Here is a 15,679-nt window from a genome sequence, read left to right as displayed (position 1 = left end):
GCAGAGCGTGCAATGTTTATTTGCCTATCCACCCCAAGTGGGCAATTATTGGACAGAAACAGGCCTGGGCGTAGTTCGTGGAGTTTTGCTATGCGGAACTCCGCGAAGTTACAAAAAAACTCTGCGAAGTTCCGTGAGTGGCAGAGTGCAGTGCAAACTGCAGTTTGTGCTGGTAATTCTGCCGCTCGGGTAGAAATTCTACCTGAGCTGCAGCTCGCACTCGCAAACTTACCGTTCGCGATCGCGAATGAACTTACCGTTCGCGATCGCGAGCAGGAAAAAAACTCCGCTGCACTTCGTGAAGCGCGGTTTTCAGCACTCCGCGTGCTCCGCGGAGTGAGGAGTGCAGACAACTCTGCAAACTCCACGAGCGGAGTGAAGTTCACCACCCAGGCCTAGACAGAAATAATTTTCTCTCTAAAACTTACAATCATCACAGTGGAGTAAGGAGCTATAGATCAACCCATCTACCCTTTGTGTCTTCCAAACAGATATACAAATAATCCAGATACTCCAATTTTTTTCACGGGCTGTAATGAGACAACACCTACTAGTCACAGACAACACTGAATGAAGAATAAATGAGCCATTGAAGCGAAAATTATGTAAAGGGAGAAAAATCACATTTCATGATGAATCATCTGGTGTCTCCCTTGATCATCTCCCATTGTGTTTGAACTTTCAATTGAAATGGCCAATACTTTCCACAAACAAATAAATGATTCATGAACCACCGGTGGTAGCCCAATACAGACAAAGAATTATCAGTCACTTCCACTACATGATCCCACCTACATACCAAGAGAAGTCAAGACAATACATCTACAAAGCTCTGAGAATGGAAGGGATGATAAAAGGATTCACTGGAACTGTGACAGGCCCTTAAGGAGGGGAACTTGGGGGCAGATTTACAAGCCCCTCACGCCTCATTTACGCCGCCGTTGCGTCACTTTTGTGACGCAGCGGCGGCGCAAATCCTGCGCCATGGTGCGGGGCGCTTACAACGTGACGCATCTGGGAGATGCGTCATGTTGTAAAGCCCTGCGCCAAATGTAGGCGTTCCTGCGCAGGGGGGGGTTGTTCCAGCGCAGGAACGCCTCCTAAAGGAGGCTGAGTGAAATCTACAAGATTTCACTCAGTCACTTTTAGGCTCATGCTGCGTCAAAACCCTGCGCCTGCCTGAAGCAGGCGTAAGGATTGACGCAGCATTAGCAAGATAGGGCCCACCAGAGCATTGCTGGAGCTGCGTCGCACTTGCGACGCAACTCCAGCAATTCGCCACTTTTACGGCACAGGTGCGTCACGCATCTGTGCCGTTTTTGCCCCATGGTGCGCCGCATTGTAAATGCGGCGCATCCATGGTGGCGGAGCTGTGGCGCACAATAACTGGTGCATCCCTGCTGATATGCAGGGATGCGCCAGCTATTGTAAATCTGCCCCTCAGTCTACATGTGAGATGTACAAGTAGATCTTCAAATAATAAGTCATAATGTAGAAATGTTTAGAAAAGAATTCTGGAATTTAAAAAAATCATTGTGAAATCTCTAAAAAAAGGTCAAGGGTGACCAAGGCAGAGTGACATGCTTGCCCTGCATTGATAGAAAATAATGACCCATGATGAAAGACAATTCAAACGTTAGCCAGCAATGAACATTGAGCACTTGCTCATGAAAGTGTAGTCGCTGTATCAATGTGAAGCTCAATGGACATAGTGGAACAGGAGTAAAGGAGGACAGGAAAAATTGAGCTATCATAAAGAGGGTGTCCAAGGTCTCAGTCATTGACAAGTTAAGCCATGAAACTGTTATTGGCAAGAACATACTTGCCCATACTACTACAGATGCAGATTTACTACTTTTTTGTGACTACATCCCCAAGTCTCTTGCTTCTGGTGATCTTTAATATTCTTGTTGCCCATCAACTGTCAGTTTTAAAGGACAATATACATAATTCTGTTTATGTTTCTGCCAAAGTGTGCTTCTTCTTTGTAATGGGATTATCATAATATTCTGTGGTCATTTTAATTTGAACTGCTGGGACCAGAGGACTATGGGTCGATCAAGATGCTTTAGGCAAGAAGATTTTTCCTGGCTGCCATCTCATCACCTCAACACAGTCCTACTAGTCTGTTCTGGGCACGGTTTTCTCATTAGTAATACCTAAGACTTTTCTCTCCTACGGTGGATTTTTGTCATATCATCAATATTTCTGTCTAAAATGCAATCCTTATTTTCTAATAGTTCATTAGTCTTCCTAGGTTGTTTTTTCATCCTTGATCGGATGAAGGTTAAGCTGCTGCCGCTTGCACTGAGGGTCGGAGGCCATTTTACATTTTTTCAGGAAGGAAATAACAATTGATAGATATCTAACACACTGTCTTTTGCCACTATCAATACCGCCAAAGAATTAAATGCACCTATATCAGAATTCTTACTCTCATTCTGCGGATTAATGATTTTTAAGACAAACTTCATTTTGTAATAAAATATCTTCTCTGTCAGGAAATAATTCTGGTTGTTGACATCTTGATGGGCAAAATGCCTCTTTCTGGTGTATTCGAGGCTGTTTTTTTAATGTATTACATTATAAAATCACATTCTGCATTGTCATGGTAGACATCTTGGAGTGCAATAAGTAGTACTTCGGTAAAGAATTCTCATATGACTTTGTGAATTGGTCCCCAAAAATCTAACATTGCAAAAGACCCTCAGGGTATGCATGTGCAATTAGTACAAGTAGAAAGGACTTCTTTTCCTTTTTACTAATAGGCAGTTCAGCATTTCAGACCAATCAACATTGGTATGTACGAGGACATACAAGAGTACTCCTGTGGTACTATTTCCTGTTTTTGTGAATCTGACCCGTTATATTTTCTACTGCAAAGGGTGGATTGATATTTATTTTCATGTTGGAGGTCAATTGGTTGTTATTCTACTGGATTCAAAGGCCTTCACATAATAAGAAATGTGTTCATGAAAAGAATGACTTATGGATTAGTAGTACATGATTGCTATTTACTGGTACAGGAGTTTGTGCTCAAGATGAAGGTGCTGTAATGTGTGGGTACATGGCTCTAAATGCTACCTTATGTCTCTAAGGGACCGGCATCTGAGTTTGTTGATGAGTGATCATGAATGGAAAGGACTGCACCAGACAAACAAACTGACCTTCTGTCTGTAAGCGATAGCGGATTAGACCAGAGGATCAAAATAGATTCCTAGAAACATGTGTAATCTATCATCAATTTATTCTAGATATAGTATATACAAAGCACTGATTAACTTGTAGAAACTTACCTCTAATGTTTTTTTTTTTTTTAGATTTGTAAGGTTTGAATTGATGTCACATAAAGAGCATCTTTGTGAATATTGACTAATATTTGAGAGCTATATCAGGCGTGGGACATTTGCTCAATGCTGCAGAAAGGTCAACACATTTTTTTGTTGATGTGCATAAACCAAAGTAGAAGACCAAGGCCAAGATTTACAAATGATTCCTGCAGCGCAGTGCAAAAACAAAAGTTGCTGCACTGTGTTGTGTGAAAGGGAGAGAGCAGAGCAGTACAATACCTACTAAGATATGACACTCTTTTCTGCTCTTCCTGTGCTGGTTCACTTTAGACTGAGATATAGCAACACATGCACACACCCTAGCATCATAGAGCAAGATAATGAGCATTTTGTAATGAATAGTTTTTGTACTATCAGGGTAGCCTTCCAGTGCAAATAACTATCCTTTAGCACTTTCCCTGCTTTCTATGGGTGCTGTATAATGGACCATGTATACAAATTAGGAAAAACCAGGAGAAATGAACCCATTTCTGCTTGTTATGCTTGCCCCGAGAAGGCACAAGACTCTGGCACAAATTCATGTCTAAATAATGTTTGCAGATAGGTATTTGAGTCACACCCATGAGTAATTGCATGGGAACACCCATATACCACCCATGAAATGTCCCCATGATGCAAAGTAAAGCAAAGCAGGGCATAGCGCAACTTTGTGTTGCTTTGGGAAACTAACGAAAGTCCTGATTTGTGTACTATAGTAAATCCCAGCATAACACTATGCATCAGGATGTGTTACAAAAGTAATGCAAACCGCGTGCAAAGCATTAGTAAATCTGGGCCTGAATGTTTTTGGGACAGCTATATGCAGGCCTTAGACATCTAGGATTAGATGTCTTCTTCAACACTGTACAGGCATTTCCTGAATTTCTGTAAAAACTTTGTTGGAGACATTACCTGGGAGTCCCTGTACACAGGGGCGTGAAGTTGTCCCGTAGATATGTGCTGCAGGGGGCTCTCACCGCCATGGTCCCTGTCTCTCCTAAAGAACTGTTGTAGATGTGTGAAGTGGTATGTGAGGACCTTGTCAAATCTCATGTTTGTAAAAAGAACATCATGAACCCATCACCGTGTGCTGTTACTGAGACATATCCCTTTTCATTTCGCCACTCCTCCTGTAAGTAGCTATGGTCACCTTTCTCAGTGCAACTGGAGAAGTTGTTTGGGCGACATTAAATATTAGCTTGGAGCCTGTTGAGAAGCTGCCCGCATTCCAAGGGTGGGCGCGCCGCTAGCCCTGGTCTAATATAGACTCTCAGTGCACATTGGCAACACATGCAGTGCTGGAACATGGTCACACAACTTGAGCATGCAATGTTAAGTGTGTATAGCGAGATAAAATCTCATCACAACAAGCTCGTGACAGTGAGCACATTCACACGTGCCCAGCCTGCGGCCGCAGACGGCCCTTCCCATGCAGCAAATGCCATTGAAACCAGTGAACAGTGCCACCGATCTAAAATTGGGGAAATAAATAATTCAAAATCAAGATCAGAAGTAGGACGGCAGTGCATGACATCGTTCTAAAACTTTAATGTGTTAATACCGACACCAAGTGATAATATTAATACTACAAATGCTAATGCTAATACTAGTACTTACTATTAACAATTCTTACTAATACGAGTGTCATCACTATTATTATTATTTGTTATTGTAATAGTAATAATGCTAATAATAGATTGTGTTTTATTTAGGGCTTTGTAATGCATGATTTGACTTTCAGCAGCACTGCGAATAACTAAATAGCAGATGCTACCATTTGCCATTAAAATTTATCTTACAATAATGTATTACTATCCTTTGTCACCTCCACGGTCACTCTATCAGAGGGTCATCACTGATAAGGCACCCAAACTCAACTTAAGAGCAGGGGTACGCTGCTTTTTCGCACTGCTTTGCCCCTAAACATATGACTCCTAAGTGCGTGCAGTGCACTGGTTTCATACAGAGGCGTAACAATAGCCCGGAGCTCTATGGCCCCCTCCGGCACTGTGCACGGGTGGCAGCTGAGAGCTCCTGACTGAGTACAGAGCGTGGGGGGGCTCTCTGTGCTTTGCAGGGGCAGTGGTGTAATGAAAGTTGAGGGGTCTCCCGCCACGTACTCGGAGGGGCTCCCGCTCTGGATTTTTTCTGGAGCTATTGGGCCTGAGTACTGTGCTGAGGGGGGCCCTTGCAGCTCGGGGGCCACCCTGTAGCTTGCCCCCCCCCAGCACCGCAGGGGCTGCAAGGGCCTGTGTTATGCCCCTGTGCAGGGAGGCCCCCTTAAGTCAGTGGCGTAACAATAATTGAGGGGGCCCCCTGCAAGGTACGTGGAGGGGCCCCCTCCGGACTCTATCAGGAGCTCCCCGACCGAAGTACAATGCTGAGGGGGCCCCCTGGAGCATGGGGGCCCCCCACACTGCAGGGGATGCGGGGACCTGTGTTATCCCCCTGCCTTAAGTTTTGTTCTACCACTTGCTTCATAAAGCAGTGCGGAGCACGTATGGCCCCGCCCACAGCCCATGTGTGTGCCACATTGCACACAAATAACTTCAAATATTAAAGGATTTCATCATCAGTTAGAGTGCTATTCATGTACCGACTGAGGAGGACTGCGTCAGCAAATATGTGTAACGTGGAATACTTCATTTTTTGATCCCTTAATAACTGAGATGTTTTTTCCTTTAATTCAGTCATTTTCGATTATAACTCCAGTTATGAAAATATCCACAGACCCATGTTTGAACAGTTTCCATGGGGACACCGGGGTTTTCTGAATAAGCCCCTGTCTGTTAAACAACTTTACAAAGTTTATTGGGACTACACGGGTTCCTCAGAATACCGTATATTAACTGGGGCCAATATTTCCTGATTGCATTAGCAGGAGGAACACACGCCGCATCTATGAACCTTTTATTATGATTTTTGGCAACAGTGTGTTTTATTACTTCCACAACTAAAGAAAACACACGAATACGCCCAATTTTCATATTGAACTCTTACACATACAATGTGTGGTTTGCCAATGTTAAATACACCTACAAGAGAAAACAATCACAGATGAAAATGAATTTTATGTTTGGCACTGCTTCCTGAGTCCTTAAACGTAACATCTGGTGTAGTATCAGGATGAAGTTTGACCCTGGGGTATCATGATGGGCTCCGCTACCTCAGCCAGAGCCGAGGGCCCCATTTAGGGCCGTAAATGCTTTAAGTCAATTAATTTAAGCGGGATTTCTCAGAGTTAGGGCTAGCTCTTCAGGCGGCACATCTCTGAGACAGTGAGAAAGGCTGTCTCCTGTTTCTGAGCTGTGCTGTCTAAAATAACGCAGTGGCTCCGATAATATCAGCTTAAATTAATTTACTTTACTCACAGCAGGCAGGAACATAAAAACAGGCGCTGGGCTCTGCGCAGAAACTGTCACGATACGGCCCGTGTTCAGGGGCTTATTTGCAAGTCCCTTGCGTCGCTGGTGCGTCACTTTTAATATGGGAAAAAGTGAGGTGCCGGCGGCGCAAGGGGCTTGCAAATAAGCCCCTATCTTCAAAGAGCAACGCATACAGTGTCATTGCATCTCAGTGAAAGTTCACTGCAGTGGTCCTGTTTGGGACACTGTGGTCCTTTGCAAACCCAGTCCTAAAAGCTTGGAACTGATGGACTCGGAAATATAAATGGAAGGCCTCATGTCACTTCTGCAGTAAAATATATAGAATTATTCGTAGGTAACAATAAAAAACAAAGAGTGTTTTTTCACCAAGGGGTTGTGAGTGACATCAAATTGATAACCAGAGCAATTCTAAGGTTTAATGTGGTATCATTCAGAATCCTGAGGTAAAAATGTTGCCTTTATATAAAGCTACCCACCTTGAATTGTGTGGTATATATTGCCTTGTACACTCTTCTCCTACTCAAAGAGCAGCACGGGGGTAGATGTATTATGTGAGTGCTCCCTCTGTCGCCTTTATTTAAAGCAACCCACCTTGAATTGTATGGCATATATTGCCTCGTACACTCTTCTCTTACTGAGAAAGCAGTACAGGGGATAGATTATTTAATATGTGAGTGTTTCTCACCCACATTATCCAATGATGAATGAATGATAAAAATTATACATGGTGACCTGCGACCAACTCGAACCCCCCTGTTGCCATCTTTTGCCTATAATATCATTAAAAGGGGCCTGTGATGTACCCCCACCACTCCGCCAGCCGCAGTCGGTAGTAGGAATAACTGCAGGGCGGTGATGTGGGGAGGGGGAGGGGCAGGGTGTGGGGTAGTAAACTACAGATTACGGAGGTTTACAGGTAAGTTAACATATAAATTAATAAAACGAATTTCGTTGCGTGAACTGCATCCCCAAATGCGATGCAGTGCACGCAACGAAATTCGTTTTATTAATTTATATGTTAACTTACCTGTAAAACTCCATAATCCATAGTTTACTACCCACCACCCTGCCCCTCCCTGTCCCCACGTCACCGCCCTGCAGTTACTCCTACTACCGACCGCGACTGCATTATTCTCTCTTCCTCCCGCTCACTAAGTCTCCCTTACCCTCTTGCCTCAACTACCTAAATACCTGTTGTCCTGCCACCCATTCCCATAATGTTGCTATTGCCACCCCTACCTCACCTACATTATAAAGAAATAACCTGGTGTCCTGTCATCTACCTCCACGACTCATTGGCCTACCCTCACCTTTCTTCCTTATCTCTCTCTACCCATCCCCCTAAATAATTGAATTCAAGGTGTTCCAGCCATTTTCAGCGTTACTTCCCCCAAATCTAAAAACAAAAATACTTGATGTGCTTCCACCAACCTCAACAACATTAGACATTACCCACCCTCCCCACCCCACATATAACCAATCAAATAACTTGTGATCTGCCATTCCCCCAAAACACCCTCTGCTCATTCACTCCCGCATTTAAATAGAATATGTGCTATCCACTGAAAACTGGCCCCGTGCTGACAGCAGCTCTATGGAAAATGACTTTTAGCACTGCCTTTACTGCCCTATCATTGAAGAACTGCAAACACCTGTGTTGACTGGTTGGTGTTACAGATGAATCACCTGCATTCTGCCCACCACACTTGGGCTTCTGAAGACCCAGAAAGGTGGTGGATCACCGAAACCAAGCGCCTAGGCTGAGTGGTGTGCTGCTTTGATCTCAGGGAAGTGAAGCTGTCATAGTCACTGCTTCAATCAATGCTATGAATGCACTGAATGATCGGGTTTTGAAATATGTCTTTGAAATAATGGTTTCTAATAGAACGCTTCCATAACATTACAGTTCTGCTGCTTCAATCAGTTATTAATTACCTTTTCCCTGATTTAAGAAGGGTTTATATTTTTTTAATCACACTCACATCTGCAGAACTTTCTGTGGCCATGCTGGTCTCCAACTTCTTGAAAATTCATATCACTATTTGAATAAAAAAGATTCTTAGGGAAGCAGCTTGGAGAACTATTGTCTTACTCAAGGATGTCATTGTGAAAAATGGCAATATTAAGAGAAACAGGCTTAAAAATTGGCCTTTATGCAGGCAAAAGGTCACAGCATTTTGGCCTATTGTTTTCTAATAGAAATAACAGTCAAGGTATTTGAGGACATGCATTTTTTGAATATTTAAGTAGAGGCAAATTGTTACAGTTTCTCAACCACGTCTACAAATTATGCATAGGATGCATGCAGCAATGGCCAGAGACCAACACACCTGCTTGTTGGTGCATAGAAGAACTCTGGCTGACAAAACGCCATTGCAAGCGACTGCAGCGCAAGTGGAGAACAAGTCAGTACACTGCCGACAAAGACAGCAGCTGTTTGCCCCTTAGTTGCAGGATCTGGTGTCCAACAACTTCAAGAACAACAAGCATGTACCTGTTCCTGACATGCCTAAGACTGACTGCAGCTGATTTTTACTGGCCATTTCTTCATCAGAAGGAACACGTTCTCCTGTTCTCATACGAGGGCTAATACCAGGAAATGCAGCAGTGCTGGGAAGAAATCTAAAAGCTTCCCTCTGCTTCCTTGCCCTTTTATAATCCATGGGCCTGACTAATTTAGGATTCTAGTTTCTCCAGTCCTTCTAGGGGTGGAACGTTCACCCATTTCCTTTACATTTAGCTTCATTCTGTCCCCTATCTCTGGTTGTCGAATATCATCAGATACGGCTACAAAATAGATTTTTTTCTCACTGCCCCCTGACAATTGGGTCATTGTCACTCCATTCTCTTAAGATCCTGGAAACCATTTACATTTACTGATTCAGGAGCTCCAGACCAAAAAGGTGATAGTGCCGGTTTCACTGGAAGAATGGGGCCAGGAAATTTTTTTAGTGACGGTCCTGATTGAGAAGAACACTGAAAGATTTATTCCCATAATTGGTTTTAAGGATTTAGATTACTTTATCAACATAATTGATTCCATGATGGATATGTTATAGACGATCATGCTATTAATTTCTTAAGGCGACTTAATCACTTCTTGGGATCTTCAACAGACATATCTTCTAATTCCAGTGCCTTAGGAAGACTATAGGTTTCTTCACATTTTGGTCCAGATATTACAATACCAGTTTCTGATTCTCAATTCTGATCTGAAGTCCTTCTTGAAGATGTTTACGGATGTATTAGTTTCTCTGGCGTCAAATCTGCAATGCGAGTTTAGCATGGTGCATCAAGAAGAATGGTTGGTGCATGCGTTAGCCAGAGAACATATAGCAGTAGACATGTCTTGAATGTGGCCTTCTTTAGAAGCAAGGTTTCTTGCTCAAATGTTGTAAGTTCCAACTCACTGTGGTATAAGAGTTACAGCTGATTAGGGCCAGGGTCAGGACAGATCTGAATCTGTACTTTTTTCTTCTTTCAGGTCTTGCAAGCTGATACAAATAATGAACTTACTAAAGGTTCCTGTGATGCAGTGGGTGGCAGATTTTGGTGTGTCACATCAAAAGGCTTTTATCTCCAGACCATGGCAGTCAGATAGATACAATTTTCATGTTGCCTATTATGAGGAGAGAATTGGATTGATGGTTGTAGGAAAGTGCCCTTTTCAACATGATCACCCCCACTTTTTGCCTGGTATTTGATGTAATTTTGACTGGTAGTGCGCTGGGTTCCTGCTAACCAGGTCCCCAGTGCCAGATCTCTTTCCCCAAACTGTGCAATTGTTTTTCCCTCTATGCGATACCTTTAGTGCCCTCTGTAAGTCCCTAGTAAATGGTACCCTAAGTTCCTATGGCCTGAGGTTACTAAAGAGAGTCACCAAGGGCGGCAGCATGAATTGTGACTCCTAAAGGACCTCTCACCAAGCTCATGAAAACTGCCACTGCAGGCTGCATGTCTTGGTGCATACAAAAGTGAAAACACAACATGGCATGCACCCTGTGTGCCCTGCCTGCTGGCATTGCATGCAGTATGAGTAAGTCATCCCTACAGAAGGCCTTATCACCCTAAGGCAGGGTGTGCTATACTACCTATGAGGGGAAAACTGCAGGAGCAGATATGCACCCACACTGGTCAGTTCCATTACTGCCAGTACAAGTGATCAGGGAAGCCATTTTAAAAGCATGTTCTGGACACTTGTAAAACTGAGTTCCCCAGCTACATGATGGTTTCACTGAAAATAGGGATGTTTGGTATCAAATATCTCGTACTAATAAACCCACACTGATGCCAGTGTCAGATTTATTAATACATGCACCCAGAGGGTACCTTAGAGGTGTCCCCTAAAAACCTACCAATTACTGTGTGGCTGACTGACTGGTCTTCACCATCCTGCCACCAGAGACAGGTTTCTGATTCTGAGCCCAACGGGTGAGGATTTTGCTCTCTGGTGTCCATAAACCAAACCTGCTCAAGCACTGGGTGCTTTGCAACCCTACCCACAGGATGGCCTGCAGATTAGCATTCCACATCTGGGGAGCTTCAAAGAGGCCCACTGCCTTTGGTATGCGAATCTGGCATCTCTCAGACGAAGCAGAAACCAATCCCCTTTGTCCAGAGCTCTTTGACACCAGGAAAATTAGCTTGGCAAGACAGGCTGCCTGAAGTGGATGACACTTTACCGAAGTGACCGTTTTGGTGATGACAAATTTAGGATCTCTGGAACAGGGTTATGGTCACTTTCCCCTAGGAAGTGGTCACATAGGGGATGTAGTGACCCCACGGGTAAGTAACTCATTGACTACTACTCCACACTCCCCTAATGCCCCTAAATTCAGTATTTAGGGGACCCCTGGCAGTTCCTGCCAACCAAAAGAAGAATAAGAGCCGAAGCGCCGCGAAAGCAGAAACTGCAGAAGAAGCAACTGACTTAGCACCAGCCCTGCCAGCCTGTTCACCTATTCTTGACAATTGCACCACAATCATCTTACGCTGCAAGCTGCTGATCCTCCAAATCATGGGAGGACTGCCACCACTTCTCCAAAGACACTGGAACCCCTGTTGAACAGCCAAGCTGTTCCCCTGCATCTTGCAGGCACCAAAGACTGAGCTGTGATGCTCCAAGACCGAAAAACCCAGACACTGGAAAGCACCACTGCACACAAGCCGCCTAGTCAGAGCTGAAGTGGGTCAATGGTGCCAAAGTGGTCCTGAGATCCTGACGACCTAAACAGAGAACAATGATGAGCTGCGAAAGCAGAAGACTGAGGAAGAGCAACTGACTTGGCACCAGCGCTGCCATCCTGTCTGTTGTTCCCAATCAAACTGCATCAAAGACATCTCGTCCTGCTGCTGTTGTGCCTTCAAAGCCTGGTAGGACTGCTTGCCTTCAATAAATGCTCAAGATCTCCTGTGGCACAGAGGAGCTCCTTCCCTGCATCCAGCAGGGACCCCAAAGAAGACGGCGAGTGCAATGGACCAAAAAAAACAACACCACAAAACACCACTGCACCTGTACTTCTGAGCCTGTGCTGAAGTGGGCCAACGGTGCCAGCATGGTCCGCTAGCCTTCCAGAGACAAATCCCATCTTGGACTTGCCCACTGTAGACTTCCTGATGCCACCTGCAGGCCCCCTCTACAGCGAGTGCTCTGGGTGACGAAAATCTGACTCCTAAAGACACCTCTGCACCTGTTGCCCCTGGAAAAGGCGACCAAAGGCATCCCCTTGTTCCAGAGCATTGCAAGAGTTGAGCCCCCTTGTTGGTTCAGCCCGACTGGTCCCCCTGTCTGAGCCTGCAGCCTCTGTTCTGACAGACCGATCGCCATAGAATTGAATAGCGCACCTGACGCCATAAGGCACCTCTGCACCCGGATGCCCCAGTGCCTCCCTAGGTACCCTGTTGGTGCTGCCTTGAAACCTGCCACATACTCACCTTAAGTCCAGAACATTGGTCCCGTAAATCTCTGTTGAGTGCCCGAATGCAATACATATTTTTTCTCCCGAGGTTAACGTTACCGTGAAGCGCTTCAATTCCAATTTAAAATACCAAAATCACCCAACACTAAAAAACACAACGCTGCACCCGGACGCCTCAGTGCCTTTCGCGGTGACCTGGTGGTGTTGCCGTTGACCTTGCCCCATAGTCATCTGAAGACCCGGGGAAGGGTCCCGTAAGCCATTGTTAATTGACCATATGCAGTGTGAGTTTTCTTCCTAAGTTAACATTTCCGCAAAGTGCTTCCATCACGTTTTAAAGTATCATAAACTTGCTTTCTTCAAACCTGCTATTTTCAAACGTACTTACATGATTTTGTTGATCTTGGTCCCTAGTGTTTTATAAAGATAAGTGTTATTTTTATATATTGGATTGGAGCTCCTTATTGAGTCATGTGTATCATTTATTGGCTGTGTGTGTGCACAAATGTCTAACACTCCTCTCTGATAAGCCCACACTACCCCCTAGAAGAGCACCTTAGGATTGCTAGAGCACGCCCTGTTCACTAGTAAGGGAATACCTGGACTTGTTGCACAGTATACCTCTTTTTGGTATACCATATAAAGAGCCAGCTTCCTACAATGGTTAAGTCCCACCTGTTTGTTTGTCGGGCCTTCACTTCTACATCTCCCACATATAACTGTCAAGATGGGTGACAGTGGCAAGGTGTGGGATGCAACAGGTAGATTCGATTCGGACCAATGACTTTAGCCTCACTAGAAGGTGGAAAAATAAATATATAGAGACAGTCTTGTGGATCTTACTCCAAGAAAGAGTAATTACCCAGAGGTATGAAGGGTCTGAATTCTACTTCTTCACTTCCAATACACCGTTGATTTCAACCATTCTTCAGTGCCAATTACTCCATACTGATGCACAGATATTCAATAAATTACGTGCTGGACTTCCAAGAGTTTAAAGTATCTGAGGCGGCTTTTAGGAAATTAGCCTACCCTTTTCTGTTCATTACAGCTGCAAGGTGTTCAGAAATGAAGTTACGGGATTCGAACAACTTTGACCGGTGCGTATGAGTCACCATCTCTATTTAGCAGTGGAATACATACGTATTCCTCCTTGCAAAGCAACCACTCACATCTGGGATGTGTCAGTAGAAGTTGTTCGAATCCCATAATTTCATTTGTGAACACATTGGAGACACTGTGGTGATTTGAATTGGATGATGGCCCCTCAAAGATATTCAGCTCAAAACATCGAACCCCACCCCCGAATGGTTGAGCGCTCTAATGAACAGAAGGGTCTGGCTAATTTTATAGAAGCAACCTCAGATAATGTAAACCCTTGTAAGTGTATATTACCAAATGGGTGTGTACAGTGTGTTGGTGTTGAAAATATTGTATTTTCTTTGTACTATGCAAGCACTGTGTAGTTTGCACCATTGTTTCACTTTTTCACACTATACCTGTATTTGTTCTCATATGTCTGAATATATATATATATATATGTATATATATATATATATATGTATATTATTATTATTATTATTTGTGTATTTTATATAGCGCGCAGCTACCCCAACGGGGTGTCCCGGCGCTTCTGAGTGAAAGCAGAGTGATAGTCCTGGGGGGGTTAACAAACGAGAAAAGTTTTTAGTGCCTTACGGAAGGGTAATTCTTCCTGGATCATCCTAATTGCGATCGGGAGTTCGTTCCAGAGAGTTGTGGCACAGACCTGGAAGGTTTTACCTCCAGAACGTGCTTTCCTGAATCTTGGTATGGAAAGCAGATGTTGGGAGTTGGAACGGAGGTTCTGAGAGTTACAGTAAGGACGGATACTAACAGAGAGGTAGGCCGATCCCCTACCCCTAGTTGCTCGATGGGCTAAGGTCATGGCTTTGATGGATTGGTAGCCAATGTAATGCTCTGCGATGTGGCGAAATATGGGTGCGTAGGGAAACCCCGCAGACCAGCCGAACAGCCGCATTCTGGACTGTCTGGAGCCGATGTAGGAGGCCCGCGGGCAACCCTAAATACAGGCCGTTCGCATAGTCCAGGTGAGATGTAATCAATGCCTGGACTATGGTTTTCCTGGTGTCACTAGGGAGATAGGTGATGAATTTCCTAATCATCCTGATCTTGGAGAAACAAGCGGCTGAAACGGTCTGTATTTGGTTGCTAAAAGAAAGATTTGAGTCCCACTTGACCCCTAGATTTTTTACAGAGTTCTTAGGGACAGGGGGAAGGCTAAGTTCCTGCGGCCACCAGAGAGTTGCATCAAGAGGGGAGGGTTGATGGAAAAAGAGAACCTCCGTTTTCGCTGCATTCATGCGGAGGCAGTTATGGTCCATCCTTTTTGAAATGTCCCGCAGACAATCCTTCAGAGGATCAAAAGTAGTCTGCGTGGCACTCTCATAGGAGAAAAGCAGCTGAATATCATCTGCATAGGAAGTAGCTATGATGCCCGACCTAGCAATGAGTTCAGCCAGAGGAGAAAAATAGACATTGAACAATAGTGGGCTCAAAGCCGAGCCTTGAGGGACACCCCATTTCAGGGTACGGCTAACAGAAGTAAAAGGGTGAGTATAGACTGCCTGGGTGCGATTAGACAAAAAAGAGGTCAGCCACTCCAGGGCATTCCCCTGAATGCCCTTCGACCGAAGACGGTCAATCAGGATGGGGTGAGAGACGGTGTCGAATGCTGCCGACAAGTCGAGCAGCACCAGCACCGCTCTGGAACCCCCCATCCAGTTTCCACCGCACAGAGTCGGCCATTTCTATAAGGGCAGACTCAGTGCTATGGCACTTTCTAAAACCATGTTGGGATTCATGAAGTAGGCCGTGGGATTCAAGAAAACCTGCCAGTTGTTGCTGCGCTAGCTTTTCAAGGACCTTGGCAGGGGCTGGGAGCAGAGAAATGGGTCGATAGTTCACCGGCTCATTAGGATCTGTATTAGCTTTCTTTAAAATCGGGACCAGTTGGGCATGTTTCCAAGACTCTGGGAAAATTCCG

At 44.6% G+C, this 15,679-nt stretch overlaps 1 protein-coding gene across 3 annotated transcripts in view; it reads right to left on the bottom strand.

Moving 5' to 3' along the window:
• Positions 1-15,679, bottom strand: part of CACNA2D3 (calcium voltage-gated channel auxiliary subunit alpha2delta 3) — a 2,334,275-nt gene that overhangs the window by 348,548 nt on the left and 1,970,048 nt on the right. The window lies entirely within an intron of this gene.

Source organism: Triturus cristatus, chromosome 9, assembly GCF_964204655.1.
Source record: "Triturus cristatus chromosome 9, aTriCri1.1, whole genome shotgun sequence".
NCBI classification, from domain to species: domain Eukaryota; kingdom Metazoa; phylum Chordata; class Amphibia; order Caudata; family Salamandridae; genus Triturus; species Triturus cristatus.
Note: the sequence above shows the minus strand (reverse complement) of the source record. Positions and strands in the feature narration are given on the sequence as shown.